At 44.7% G+C, this 13948-nt stretch overlaps 1 protein-coding gene across 1 annotated transcript in view; it reads right to left on the bottom strand.

The window, feature by feature from the left end:
• The window catches only part of Ak4 (adenylate kinase 4), a 46593-nt gene extending 46140 nt beyond the window's left edge, over window positions 1-453 (bottom strand). The window contains exon 1 of the mRNA XM_021654274.2: window positions 317-453. The gene's annotated coding sequence lies outside the window, so the exon portion shown is untranslated. The remainder of the gene's footprint in view (window positions 1-316) is intronic.
• Between the last annotated feature and the right edge of the window lie 13495 nt (window positions 454-13948).

Raw genomic sequence — 13948 nt, 5'->3', positions numbered from 1 at the left:
GAGAGGCTTTTTAACACTGCCCCGCCCCTCGGCCCCGCCCTCCGCCACCTCCTCACCCCTAGGCCGCGCCGGTGGAGCGCCGCGGGGGGCCACCCCCCAGCCCAACGAGCTCGGCCCCTTGGGGTCAGAGGTCAATCAGACCCACCCGGGTCCTCCCCTGCAGCCCGGTCCCGGCGCGCGATCCCGGGCACGCACGTGGGCGGGCCCGGAGCCTCTCGCCGGCCGTTTCCCGGGGACTGTCTGCATCCCCAGGGCGGCCGCTGCCCGCAACCGGAGGGCCCCACCTCCGCCCCGAGCAGCCCCGGGAGACGCTCACCTCGGCCGAGAGGGAAGCGCGGCCACACTCAGCCCGGATCCCGCTGGGCGGCGCCGCCGCCTCTCGGCCCGGCTGGCCGCGCGGGGACCCGTCTCTTACGTAAGACCGGAGCCGGCTCCGCGCTACCGCCGCCGCCGCGCCCCCTCCTCTCGCCTCCCGGCTTGTCCGGGGCCTGGCTGAGGCTGCGGGGGCGAGCAGAGGCGGAGACGCCCAGAGAGAGAGAGGAACCGCCTGGGGACCCGCTCCATTGTCAGAGGGGGAGGAAAAACACAACTTGTTGAGCGCCTACTCGGAGTCCAGTTCTAGGCTGTGTGGTTTCATTATGCAACCTTTAACAGGTACAGACGGAGAAAGAATACGAACCCTTCGTATTCCTTAGAGTGGACATCCTTTTTTTGTGTTAATCCCTGTGGGGGAATCAAACCCCCAGAGACTATCGCTTAAACCTGGGTGTGGCTTACAAGAGTATTCACAGCAGACCCTGGCGAAAGGGTAGAAAGTTGTGGACGGGCCTGAACTACTTTATTGAGACTGGGTCTCAAAAAAAAAAAAATAAATAAATAAATAAAGAAAAGAAAAACCTGTGTACTGAGCGCTGTTCTGTGTGGTTGGTATACAGCAACAAAACAAATGATCGAATCCTGCCTCCATAGTTGCAGCCGCAGTTTTGAACCCTTGAGTGACTCCTAAGCCCAGCACTCTGGAAACAAGAGAACAGTGCCTTTCGCTTGTATTCCGACCTATAGCCAGGTGATTCCAGTACTACTGTGCCAGGACGTGTTGCTCTCTCCTCGCCTACTCAAATGGAGGCTTTCTTTTCCCTGCCCCTCATACAAACAAACCTACAGTCCTGTACACTTCTGCCTTTGTCTTGGTTTTGTTTGAGACACGGCTGCACTTTGTAGCCCAGGCTGGTCTTGAACTCATGATGTCCTTGGCATAGCCTTAATTGCCGGAGCCCACCTGCAGTGTCAGACATCGCCTGAGTGGGGAGTGAGGATTAAAATAATTAAAACAAATCACACTACACATGGGATCAGCTGGAGAGGGTTGTCGGTAATGGCTGCACTGTGGGTTTATTCCACGATTCATTTCTTATAGGCAAAGCAAAAACAAGTCACATCAATACAAAAAGAAAAGTTCATGGAACCTCCAAAATTATTTTCTAAAACTACTTCCCAATAGCAGATATGTTCCTACGTCACACGGACAAGCTTTAAGGAACTTGGAACAAGTTTTAAGGAATTTGGCGAAAAATTCCTCTTTTCTCTGTTTCAAGGTGAAGGCCAGGGTGAAACCATGTTTTTCGAATAACAGAGCAGCTTGACAAACAAGCAGCTCTCCACAGGTCTCCCTTTTTTATACGTTAAAAGACTGTAGCTTAAGATCTGTGGAGCAGAAGATTGTGCCTGTCTTAGGTTGTCTCTCTTGAAAGATATGTTCTTACCAGTCATTGGTACATGAATTCCATCATTCATGCCCCTTCTTAGGTTGAACACACCTCAGAGAGAGCTTACCTATCTCTACCAACCTCACTAGGGTAGACACTGGAGTTTAATCTTATGCAGATCAGCTTTAATATTCCAGAAGGCCTTGATGAAGGTCTTAATTATCCCTTATAGGAGCCATGCTCCTAATAAGCCGAGTCCTGTAAAGTTGACGTGAAAAGATGGCCATGAGGACCATAATACCTGCAGTAATGAACCCAACCATTCTTTTAGGTCTGCTTCTAGCACTTTTGTAATCCCTTAACAGAACACCAAGCCTGAGAAACATCACAGGAGCCATGATAAAAGAAGGCTGTCAAACAGCCAGAACCTGCTGTCCATTTGAAAGCTTAGAAATACAGTTTGTTTACATTAATGGCAAGAAACATTTAAGTTTGGATCTTGTATAAAAATGTTAACATTCCCAAACAACGAAACATAAGGAGAATATACATAGGCAATTACGGGGCCTCCCGAGAGTTTCTGCAGCAAGCTTCCAAATATAGGTCTGCTGAAAACCAGAATCAGACCAAAGTCCCATAGTCAGTCCTCTTTCTCATTTTTCCCGATTTTGTTGAGAATTGTCCTGATTACCAGGCTAATCAAGTCCAGTCACATTGTACTTAAAAGGTTTCTCTGCACAACATCTCAAGTGAGCAGAATGAAACAAAGGTGGATCAGGAGCATAAGCCCAATACAGCTTTCCGTTCACCATCAGAACAGAATTCACCATGGTCTACAGCAGCAACATCCTTCTTCCGGGGAGCATTTCCTGCAAATCGCACCAGCCTTTCTGGGATCCACCTGGCTCCTTCTGCATCCTTCGGAAAAACATAGACATGCCCTCTTTCCCATATTAATACAGGGTCAGGGTCCTGCCACATTCCAGTAATGGGATCTTTCCATTTCACTTGGGCATGATTATCTTTGGTATTAGGATGCCACAGAACAGCCTTGTAGATCCACATTCAAAAAATTTAAAATAGCATGATTAAAATTTGGGGATATGAACCCCCCCTTTTTTTATTTTTTGCAATTGGTTCTTAGGAGATCCATGGGCATGCTCAACAATCCCGTGGCCTTGAGGATTATCTGGAATGCCCGTTTTATGGCTTGTATTCATTTGTGCACAAAAAACGCTGAAAAGCTTGACTCATATATCCCAAGCCATTATCAGTCTTTATAATGGAAGGAATACCAATTGTAGCAAAACATTTTAAGCAATGACTTATAACATGTTTGTTGGCTTCTCCTATTAAGGGAGTTGCAGTGATTAATCCTGAAAAAAGTATCAATTGTTACATGAACATATTTTAGTTTTCCACATTCTGGGACATGAGTTACATCCCTAGGTTTAAGTTTAAGTTAACTTTATGTTACAGATTTTAAACATACCCAATGACCAATAATCAATAGCCAAGACATATAGAACATGGAAAACTTATACGTTGAAAATAGACAAAACACCTTGCTATTTGTTGAATCTAATTTTTATGACCACAGAAGTTTTGTAGCAGAAAATTAACTATTAGCTTTCTTGATAAACATGGATAAACATGCTCTTGCTAATTGCTTCCAGTCCCCTGGACAGAGGACTCAGTAGACAAGGATTCTAACAGAGCTTGAGTAAAAGGTGCTGTAGGACCATATTGAGAGCATGCAGTTTTTAGTTCTTTTAATTGTTTAAAAGAAATGGGAGCAGACTCTCACCCTATCACCCTGTCTGTCAGGTTGTTCTATAATTGGAAAACCATAAAACTCAATTATATCTTCTCTTTTCTGCACAGCTTGTTGTAAAGAAGTTTGTAAAGGGGATACAGTTGCTCTCGCAGTGGACAAAGGAAAAGGCCCACTCCTGTTTTGAGCTATAGCAACAGTAGCCATATCAAGAGGAGGATCTAAGCCTGCAATCAATGAGGGAGCTGGAGTAGGGGATTGAGCCTCATTTTCCCTAATCGTTAATTCTCCAATTTTTCTGTCCACACCCCATTCCAACTTCTTAATTTCTTTTTGGCAAGGATCAAGTTTGTTTGTTTGTTTGTTTGTTTGTTTAACATTCATAGCCTGAATTGGAGGACATCTCTCAGAATCTTCCAGCTCTGCAACTCATCAGGATCTGAGTCATCCTCAGAGTCTTCTCCTAGCAAAGAATTATCATCATCAGAAGAGACATAGAATTCTTCAGGAGGAGCTGATGGTTTAGTCCTATTTTGTCTCGAAGCCTTCTGTTTGTCTTTCCTCTTTCTCTCTGACCCTGAAAGTTTTTTTTGTCTTCTGCCACAGAAACAGACTATCTCCAATTAAATACCATACAAAAACATGACACTACTGCCTTGTCCCATATTTTAATCCTGATTTTTCCTCATTGAGCCTCTTTATGATCTGACCTCATCAACACTGTGGAGTCCTTCATTACTTCCCCGTATCCCAGGTCCCTGGTTTGGGTGCCAAACTGCCAGAGCCCACTGGCAGAGTCAAACAGTACCTGAGTGGGAAGTGAGGATTAAAATAATTAAAACAAATCACACTACACACGGGATTGGCTCAAGAGGGTTGTCAGTATGACTGCAGTGTGGGTTTATTCCATGATTCATTTTTTATAGGCAAAGCAAAAACAAGTCACAACAATACAAAAAGAAGTTTGTGGAACTGCCAAACTTTTCTAAAACTACTGCCCCATAGCAGATATGGTCCAAGGTCACATAGACAAGCTTTAAGGAATTTGGAACAAGTTTTAAGGAACTTGGTGAAACTTTCTCTTTTCTCTGTCTCAAGGTGACGGCCAGGGTGAAAACATGTATAACAAAGCATCTTGACAAACAAGCAGCTTTCCACACTTAATACCAGGATGATAGTAAGGCATCACCAAGCCCTGCTGCCTCATCTCTCATTTGTTTCCAGGTTACATGATAGCACTCAACTTCTTATCTAGGTATTGGGATAATCAGCTGTAAGTCTGTCTTCCTCATGATCCTGTTTCCTTTGCAGTTACTAGAGATACTGCTAAAGTAAAAACCCAAAACCCATTTCATTTCTATTGCTTGCCCACTCTGGTGTGCCTGCCTGCCTTGCAGGAGTCTTTTTGCAGAGTTCTGAACAATGCTAGTCATTAACTGAGAGCTGGCGAGGAGCAGTACAGTGGGGACATTGTGAGGAAGCATCTCCTCTCCATTCCTGGCTGTAGTGTGTTGTGCAGGCAGGAAACACAGCCTGATATGGTGTCTTGACAACCCAGCTCCCCTCCTTGCCATTCCACACACAGCCTTGGCAAGACAACACACTGGGGCCACCAACCCCGTGCCAACATTTGTACCATAGTCTCATTTCCTAAAACATCCTAGTGCTCTATAGACCTTATTCTGGGCTCCTTCGAGGAGCCCCTTTGCTCAAGAACAAAGAAAAGGGCTTCTGGTATGAGAAGGCTTAAATCTCTCATGTTCCTGCCACATGTTCTGTATTAAACAGCCGATAGTTCTTTACAGTGGTTGTTAGACAAGAGCATTCATCAGAACCACCAGGACAGCTTATAAAAAACATCTCGCTGAGGGCCACCTACAATGTGCTTTAGCCTGAAGATTTGAGTTCAGTCTCCAGCACCTATGTATAAAACGTTGGGCACAGTGCTGGGAGGTGGAGACAGGAGGATGCCTGAGGCTTATTGGCCAACCAGTCCAGCCAAATTGGTGAGTTCTGGGTCCAAAGAGAGACCCTATCTCAAAATATAAGGGGAGCCACCTTCCCTGTGTCCTCCATTCAGTGGGATGGCTCTGATAATTCACCACCAAAGGTGGTGCTGGTGGTGAAGAACTTAGCTGTCTGTCTCTAGAGACCTCAAAAACACAGCTGGCAAACAGAGGTGGTTTTTGAAGAAAAATGCCTGAAGCTGTCCACCTTGACATCCTTCTGAAGAAACACAAACCTGAATTTATCCTGTTAGGCCCAACATGAGCCTAATTTCCAGAAGGGATGAAAAGAACTCAGGAGACAGGTCTCAATGCAAAATTGCGAGAGGTTTATTTTGACCATTGCACAATGGGGTCACCCCTGCTGGTCAGCAAAGAGTGGCACCGGGAGACAAAGGCCTTGGGTTTTTAAAAGATAAAGCTTGAGATTGCAGTCTTGGCAATTCAGGATTGGATGAGGAAGCTATAAAGTAAGATAATTGGTTAGTCTTAGGTGCTCAAGCTTGGCCAGTCCTGCCAAGTGTGGATGCAGCTGCAATTAAAGGTGGGGGTGGTTAGCTCATCCTTGAAGATTGGGGCTGTGGGCTTTTGGCTGGAGGTCAGGAGCTACTCAGAAGAAGGATTGAGACCATCTGGGTTGGTTGCTAAGAAACACTATCCCGAAGACAAGGGTCTGGTCATTCTTTTTGCTGAGCGAAGGTCATTGTTTGCTCGCTTTTTTATATCTGTCCTCACAGATAGGGTCACATTCCTCCATTCTCCGGAAAGGTACTAAGAGGCTTTAGCTTAACCTGGACCTAAAACTCAAAACTATAGGCTTTAGAAGACATACCGGTTACAAAGTTAGTCTGATCCTTTCAACCCATATGGGTTGGGCATGGTAGTTCACAATTTTAATCCTAACACAGGGAGGAAGAGGCAAGTAGGTCTCTGAGTTCAAAGCCAGCCTGGTCTGCAGAGTGGTTCTCCAGAGTCAGCCAGGGCTACATAGTGAGTTTCTCCCTCCAATTTCCCCCATCTTCCTCTCTTCCTCTGTCTGTCTGTCTCTCTCTCTCATACACACACACACACACAGCCCTATAGGGGTGGAGAGGTGACTCGGAAGCAGTTAAGAGTACTAAAGATTTTAAGTTAGCCTGAATATAACTCCATTTTGAAATAAAGAGCTTGACTGGAAACTGAATTCAGGTACCAGAAAATATCACAGAATGTACACCTGGCAGAAAACAAAGTTAACTCTCCTAGCAACAGCCTCCAAGAAATATAACAGAATAAATGCTTCATAAAAAATAGAGACAAACTCCCTGGCAATAATCAATGGGAATCGGTTGAGAATCGGGTGGGAAAATTCTCCCCAGTGTTTCAGATGTGGTTTAGAAAAATAGCCATTGTGATTATATGCCTTAGCCATTGTGATTGTGTACCTCAGAAAAGGTCACCCCGCCCTGCTAAACTTCACCCAATTCTGTAACGCCAAGGCTTGTGCCCCCCTTCTTATTGCCATGGAAACCCCCTCACTCACAGACTTTCCCTTTAAAAACCCTGCTCACTCAGAGCTTGGGGGTCCCGAGTTCGAGTGCTCTCATAATAAAGCTCTCTTGCTATTGCATCCAGTCATCTTCTGGTGGTCTCTGAGGATCCCATGAACCTGGCATTACAGTACCTGATGCTCTTTCAAAGGACTCAACCATCTTCTCTTCCCTACACCCACACGGCACTTCACAGGGGCTGTCCTCCTCAGGTACCAGGAATCCGTGTGCTACACAGACATAGATGTAGGCAAAACACCCATCCACACAAAATTAAAAAGCTTAAATAAAACCCTGTAGGAAACTTACTTTTTGTTGTTGATGTTTTCAAGCAGGGTAGCCATGTGTAGCCATGGATGGCCTGGACTCAGTATAGGTGGAGAGCTACTTGTTTCTCAAGCTGCTTTGTTATTCATGTTTTCACCCAGGCCTTCACCTTGAGACAGAGAAAAGAGGAAGTTTTGCCAAGTTCCTTAAAACTTGTTCCAAGTTCCTTAAAGCTTGGACCATACCTGCTATAGGGAAGTAGTTTTAGAAAATAATTTTGGAGGTTCCACGAACTTTTCTTTTTGTATTGATGTGACTTGTTTTTGCTTTGCCTATAAAAAATGAATTGTGGAATAAACCAACAGTGCACTCACACTGACAGCCCTCTCGAGCTGATCCCCTGTGTAGTGTGATTTGTTTTAATTATTTTAATCCTCACTCCCCACTCAGGTACTGTTCGACTCTGTCAGCGGGCTCCAGCAGGTTTGTAGACCAGGCTGGCCTTGAACTCTCAGAAATCCACCTGCCTCTGCTTCCAAGTGCTAAGACAAATCCTGGATTTGTGCTTATGTTGTTAAAATTGGAAGAGTGGATGGGTGTAGTGGTATGCCCCTTTAGTTCTGGAGCTAGAGAGGCAGAGGCAAGCAAATCTCTCTGAGTTCAGTGCCAGCTGGGAGGGTGGCAGGTAAAATCTTTAAAGACTTTTTTTACATGTATATCTGTATGCGTATATGTGTGTGTACCATGTGTGTGCAGGTGCCCTCAGACTCTAGAAGAGGGTATCGGATTCCCAGGAATTAGAATTAATGGCAATTGTGAGCCGCCCATGATATGGCTCATGATATGGGTCCTGGAAACTAAACTCTGGTCCTCTACAAGAGGAACAAGTGTTTTTTAACTGCTGAGGCATCGCTCTAGTCCCAGGAGAAGTGACTTGTTAACAAATGGTAAATCTGTTGCTTGAACTGTTAAAAAAAAAAAAAAAACAGTCCGGTTGAGTGCATCTCTTGAAGATAACCAGCTTCAATCTCTGGCTTTCACATGCATGTGCATACACTCATGAATACACAACAACTGTAAGAAATTATGAAGAGTTTAAGTTAGCCAGGGAATAGTTAGCCTGAGTAAAGAGCCATCTTGACTGGGAGCTGAATTCAGGTACCAGGAAATATCACAGAGTGCGCACTTGGCAGAAAACAAAGTTAGCTCTCCTAGCAACAGCCTTCAGGAAATAATACAGAATAAATGCTTCATAGAAAATAGAGACAAACTCCCTGGGAATCAATGGGAATCGGCATTACAATTATACCACACCAGATGAATTCATTCCAGCACCAGGACTATTTGCTGAGGGGCCTTGGGACTCTTGTGATTTGTCTTTACATGAAGACCACGTCTTGTACCACTGAAACCTCAGCCTTTTTCGTTTATTTCTTTGTGTGCCTGTGTTTTTATAGGGGCTGTACATGCATGCTACCTGTGATAGGTCAGGGGTTGTTCTTTCAGTGTGTTCTGGATTCTAACACCAGGAAAACCCTCCTTTGCCTGTCTTGTCAGAACCATCTTTAGAAACTTAAAATTGTCTTTCTCAATCCAGAGGACAGCTGTCCCCATGGGCTCTCTCTTCACTGTGGTGTCAACTTTCTCCCCTTTAATCTGTAATCCCAGCAGAGGCAAGCAGATCTCTTTGAGTTTGAGACCACCTGAGCGACAAAGTCCAGTCCAGTACAACCAAGGATACACAGAGAAACCCTGTCTCCAAAAAAAAAAAAAAAAATTCTTTGGTATACATACAATCCTATGACCTATTAAAGAGGAAAGAAAATCTACACACTAATGAGATAGATACTACTGTTTATTTTTCCATAAAGAACTAACTCTTGGGTAGACATGACTTTCATCTCAGTCTCTATCTCAAGAGCCAGAGACAGGATGTTCTCTGTTTGTAAAATCCTGTCTCTGAAAAGTAGAAGCAGTTGGGGTGGTGGCACTGGGGGTGCTGCCTAGGATGGGTGATACCAAAGCTTCAAGCCTTACTCTGGGGAAGCAAAACGTAAAAAGAACTTCACCCCTAGCCAGGCAGGGTGATTGCAAGCCTGTAATCCTAGCACTTCAGAGGTAGAGGAGCATGGTCAGGAATCCAAAGTCATCCTGAACTTCATAAAGAGTTGTAACAAGAATCAAACAAACTACCACCTGACAACAAAAAAGAACTCCACCCCCTACCAACAGAATCAATAGAATACAAGAAATATCCTTGAGAAGAAACCTCATGAAGTCCATTCAGCTTGGCAGACAGGCACAGTGGTCTGATGCCCCACGGGACAGAGGGCAAAGTTTCACCCCTACCCCTTGTATTTGACTTAGGAAGTTTGCTTAACCTTCCTAACCTCAGTTCCTTTACCTATAAAAAGCAGACAGGTGTTCTCACTTCCATCTCCCCACTTGGGACATTAAAGCCCCATGAAGGATCGTGTTAAAGCCAGGAAGGACAGTGTACCCATCCATTCAAAACCAGCCGGAGTTACACTGTGAATTCCAGGCCAGTCTTACCTCCTGGAAAACAACAAACAAACAAACAAACCAGCCCAGCAACCCAGAGGCTGCTACAATAGTATCATTCTGAATTCAGTGACAGCTTGGGTTAGTTAGTGAGTTCCAGGCCAGTCTACGCGGGTGCTGCAAAGTGAGCAAACAAAAGAGTCACACTAACAACTAATGCTTAGTGAGTGCTAACCACACAAGGTCAAAGTTAATGCCTTCGCAATTCAGCACCCAAATCAATCAAAGTGCTGTATTGTCTCTGTTTTACAGGTCACAAAACTGATACACAATCATTGGATTGTCAATGATTATACAGTAAGTCAAGAGAGGATTCAAGCCAGTTAGTCTGCTGCTAAGTTTCTGCTCTTATCTCCCAGGAACCTTATTTGCCTTGTCTTCCTGTGTTCCAGGTCATTGACAAGGTTGACACATATGGCTGCCAAAAATAACTTAGAATGAATCAAAACCTTCTTAGGAAGGGATGTAGTTCAGTACTAGTTCAGCACGCTCAAGACTCTAGAACGGGATCACTGGGTGAAGGTGTTTATAACCAAGCCCGACAAACTGACTTCAATCCCCAACACCCACACGGTGGAAGAAGAGAACTGACTCTCTACCCCAGTAAAGTGGCACATACCACCCCCCCAAATAAATATGTAACCTGTGAATAATAGATATTATAAAAAAAAGAAAACAAAAAACAAAAAAAACAAAACAACAAAAAAAAAACGCCTCAAAAGAATTTTGAGCCAGGTGTGATGGTACAGTGGCGCATGCCTTTAATCCCAGCACTGGGGAGGCAGAAGATGATGGATCTCTGTGAGTTCAACTCCAGCCTGTTCTACAAAGTGAGTCCAGGAGAGCCAAGGCTACAAAGAGAAGCCTTGTCTTAAAAGAAAAAGTTTTGTTTTTTTTTTCCCTATGTCTTTTACCTGAGTTTCTTCTCCTTCCTCTTCATCTGTTATTCACAGGTTTGGTCTCTTTCTGTTGTCCTAGATTTCCTGAACTTTATTTTTTTGCCTAGATTTTTAATTTAGATTTAACACATTCTTTGGCCGATTGATCCATTTCTTCTACTTTATCTTCAAGACCTGCTGTTTTCTCTTCCATTTCAGTCTGTTGGTGAGGCATTCTTCTGAGCTTGATGTGTGACTCCCCCCCCTTTTTGTTGTTTGTTTGTAGACCAGGCTGGCCTTGAACTCACAGAGATCGGAGATCTACCTGCCTCAGCCTCCCAGAATGCTGGGATTATAGGTATGCACCAACGCACCCAGCTTGTGACCTCCTGCTTTTTTCACTTCCAGTTTTATTTATTCATTTATTTATTTGTTTATTTATTTATTTTTACTTTTCTTTAGTCATTCTATTCCTTTGTTAAATTCTATTTTCGTATCTTGAATTGTATTCATTATTTCATTCAATTGTTTGTATTTTTATGGTCTTCATTCAGCCATTTTTTTATTTGTTTGTTTGTCTGTATTTTATAACTTCCTTAAGGTCCTTGAACATATCATAATTGCTGTTTTGAAGTCCCTGTCTCGTACTTCAGCTAAACCAACCTCTCGGGAAATATTATAGTAGGTGCTGGTTTCTGGGGGAGGCATATTGGCTTTGTTGTTCTGTGTTTTTGATATGGGATCCTAGTGTGGGCATTGACTTTCCTGAGTAGGTGTTCAGGTCTTTGTTTGTTGTTACCCAGTCTGTCAAGTTGTGGACTAGATGAATGGAGCTTGGCTGTCAGTCTCAGGGCCATGCTGGGTTTCAGGGTTCAAATTCCAACTGGTCCCAGATCAGCACAGGAGGAAGGACAGCTGAAGTTCTCCTTACAGCTGTGGGCTCAGACTCTAAGCAGCTTGACAGATTGACAGAGTGGGAGGGGGGGCTCAGTGTTAGGTGAACGGGTGTGGGAAGGGGACTGACTCTGGAGGTGTCAGTTAGAGTTTGGGGTCCAGTTCTATGTGATCCTGGTCCCAGACCCAGGGGTTGGTTGGACCTCCTGGCTTGAGACCACCACTACCGCCTTTTAAAGATTGGGTCTCGTCTACAGAGTGAGTTCCAGGACAGCCAGAGCAACACAGAGAAACCCTGTCTTGAAGAAAAAATAATAAAAAGAAAAAGAAAAAGAACAGAAAGGCTGTATGGGATTGTACATCTGTAGCCCTAGCACTCAAGCGTTAGAGGGAAGAAAATCAGGGCTTCACAATCATCCTCCATCCAATGTGTGATGAGTTTGAGGTCAGCCTGAGTCACTGAAAACTTATCCCAAAACAAATAAATAAAAAGCAAACCAAAGTCGGGCGCATTGGCGCATTGGGGAGGCAGCAGATCACTGTGGGTTCAAGGCTAGCCTGGTCTACAAATCGAGTCCAGGACAGCCAAGGCTACACAGAGAAACCTTGCCTCAAAAAACCAAAAATAAATAAATAAATAAGCAAACCAGAATGTGGTGCACATAGCACACCCTTTAAAGACAGAAGTCCTCAGCTGGTACTTCTCATCCAAAACCCCGCCCAGGGTCCCCTTTCAGCCTCCCAGGAGGTTCCCCTGATTGGCTTTTCATCAGCACACGCCTGAAGGGGATGAGGAAAGGGAGGCTTCACTTCTCTGCCTGGGCCGAGTAGCTAGATCTCCTCCGACACTAGCTGGTCTGTAGTGGCAGCTGGCAGACCCACAAGGCCAAGCTCTGGAAACTGCCCTCTGGGCCTCTGGTAACAGCAGAAGAAGAGGCTCCTGCCTCTTGGCTCTGAGGCCAAAGAGCTGCTAGGGGGAGTGGAATTCTTTCCGTGGCAAAGGAAGAGGAAAAATCAGATCACATTTCCCACTGGCAGAGCCTATTCAGGAAGATCTCGGGGTCCTAGCTGTTCATAACAAAAGGATATTCACTGAGGCATGCCTTGATTATGGCTGTATAAGTACCACCCCCACGACACTCACACACTAACTCACACACTCTCTCTCTCATTTTCCTTTCGTGGTGCAGAACCTCCAGTTAGCTGGGCAAGCCTCCCATTACCCATCCGAACCCTCAGCTCTTCTTCTTCTTCTTCTTCTTCTTCTTCTTCTTCTTCTTCTTCTTCTTCTTCTTCTTCTTCTTCTTCCTCCTCCTCCTCCTCCTCCTCCTCCTCCTCCTCTTCTTCTTCTTCTTTTTCTTCTTCTTCTTCCCTTTGCTTTCAAGTTTGAAGGCATTTCTCTCAAAATTGCCCAGACCCTGGGGGTACACCAGTTAAGGCCATCACTGATGAAGTGAAGAACCAATGGCTCAGCAAGGAAAGTTATTTCTGCTAGAAGACCTGGGTGCTCCTCTTCTACCTCATAAAAACTTGCAGCTTTCAGGAAAGGGAATTTGGAGACCTGCAGAGGCTGTCTCGACATCCTCTAGCCAAGACACATGGGTAGGAATTCATGTAGAATGGGCTCAAAGAGGCTGAATATGCAAACACAGAATCATATTCTTGAAAGGGTGTAAAAGCTGTGTACCCCAGTTCCATGGGAGTTGCTGGTGGTGCTTGGCTATTGGTTCTGTTATCTCACGAAATTTATAACATGAGGGGGGGAGGCTTCATCTCCCTTTTGGTTACAGATGAAGAAATAGGCATAGAAATTTGCCTGAAGTTGCCCGGGAGTAAGGCCCCAGGCTTTTTTCCCCAGCTCCATGGTCTCTCTGATAGCATCCCTGAAACATGAGCAGTCTCTTTTCAGACGCTAGCAGCAATGAGGACCTATGGCTTTTAGAGGCAGTCTGTTGGTAACTGTGAGAATAATTTCATTAAATGCTGCCTGTTTTGTGCCATTGATCACACTGACAACTTTAAATGACAAGTGTGTCTAATCTCTAGGTCTCCTTTACTGTCCTCGTGCCTTTCAGCTGCTCTTTTCCGTGTTTTCACCTCACTAATCCTCTTTCCTGATACACTAGCCTGTTTGTAAAAAAAAAAAAAAAAAAAAAAAAAAAACCAACTCAACTGCTTTGGCCAGAACTTCAAACCATAACCATTCATATGTAATCCCCATGAGAGCAGAGGCTGTCTGTCCAGGCTACCGAATTCTTAGCCCTGGCAAAGAGCAGTCACTGGAGGCATTTGCTGAATATGTGATTAAATCTTCCAGATGAAGGTTCTGTAG

Source organism: Meriones unguiculatus, chromosome 12, assembly GCF_030254825.1.
Source record: "Meriones unguiculatus strain TT.TT164.6M chromosome 12, Bangor_MerUng_6.1, whole genome shotgun sequence".
NCBI lineage: Eukaryota > Metazoa > Chordata > Mammalia > Rodentia > Muridae > Meriones > Meriones unguiculatus.
Note: the sequence above shows the minus strand (reverse complement) of the source record. Positions and strands in the feature narration are given on the sequence as shown.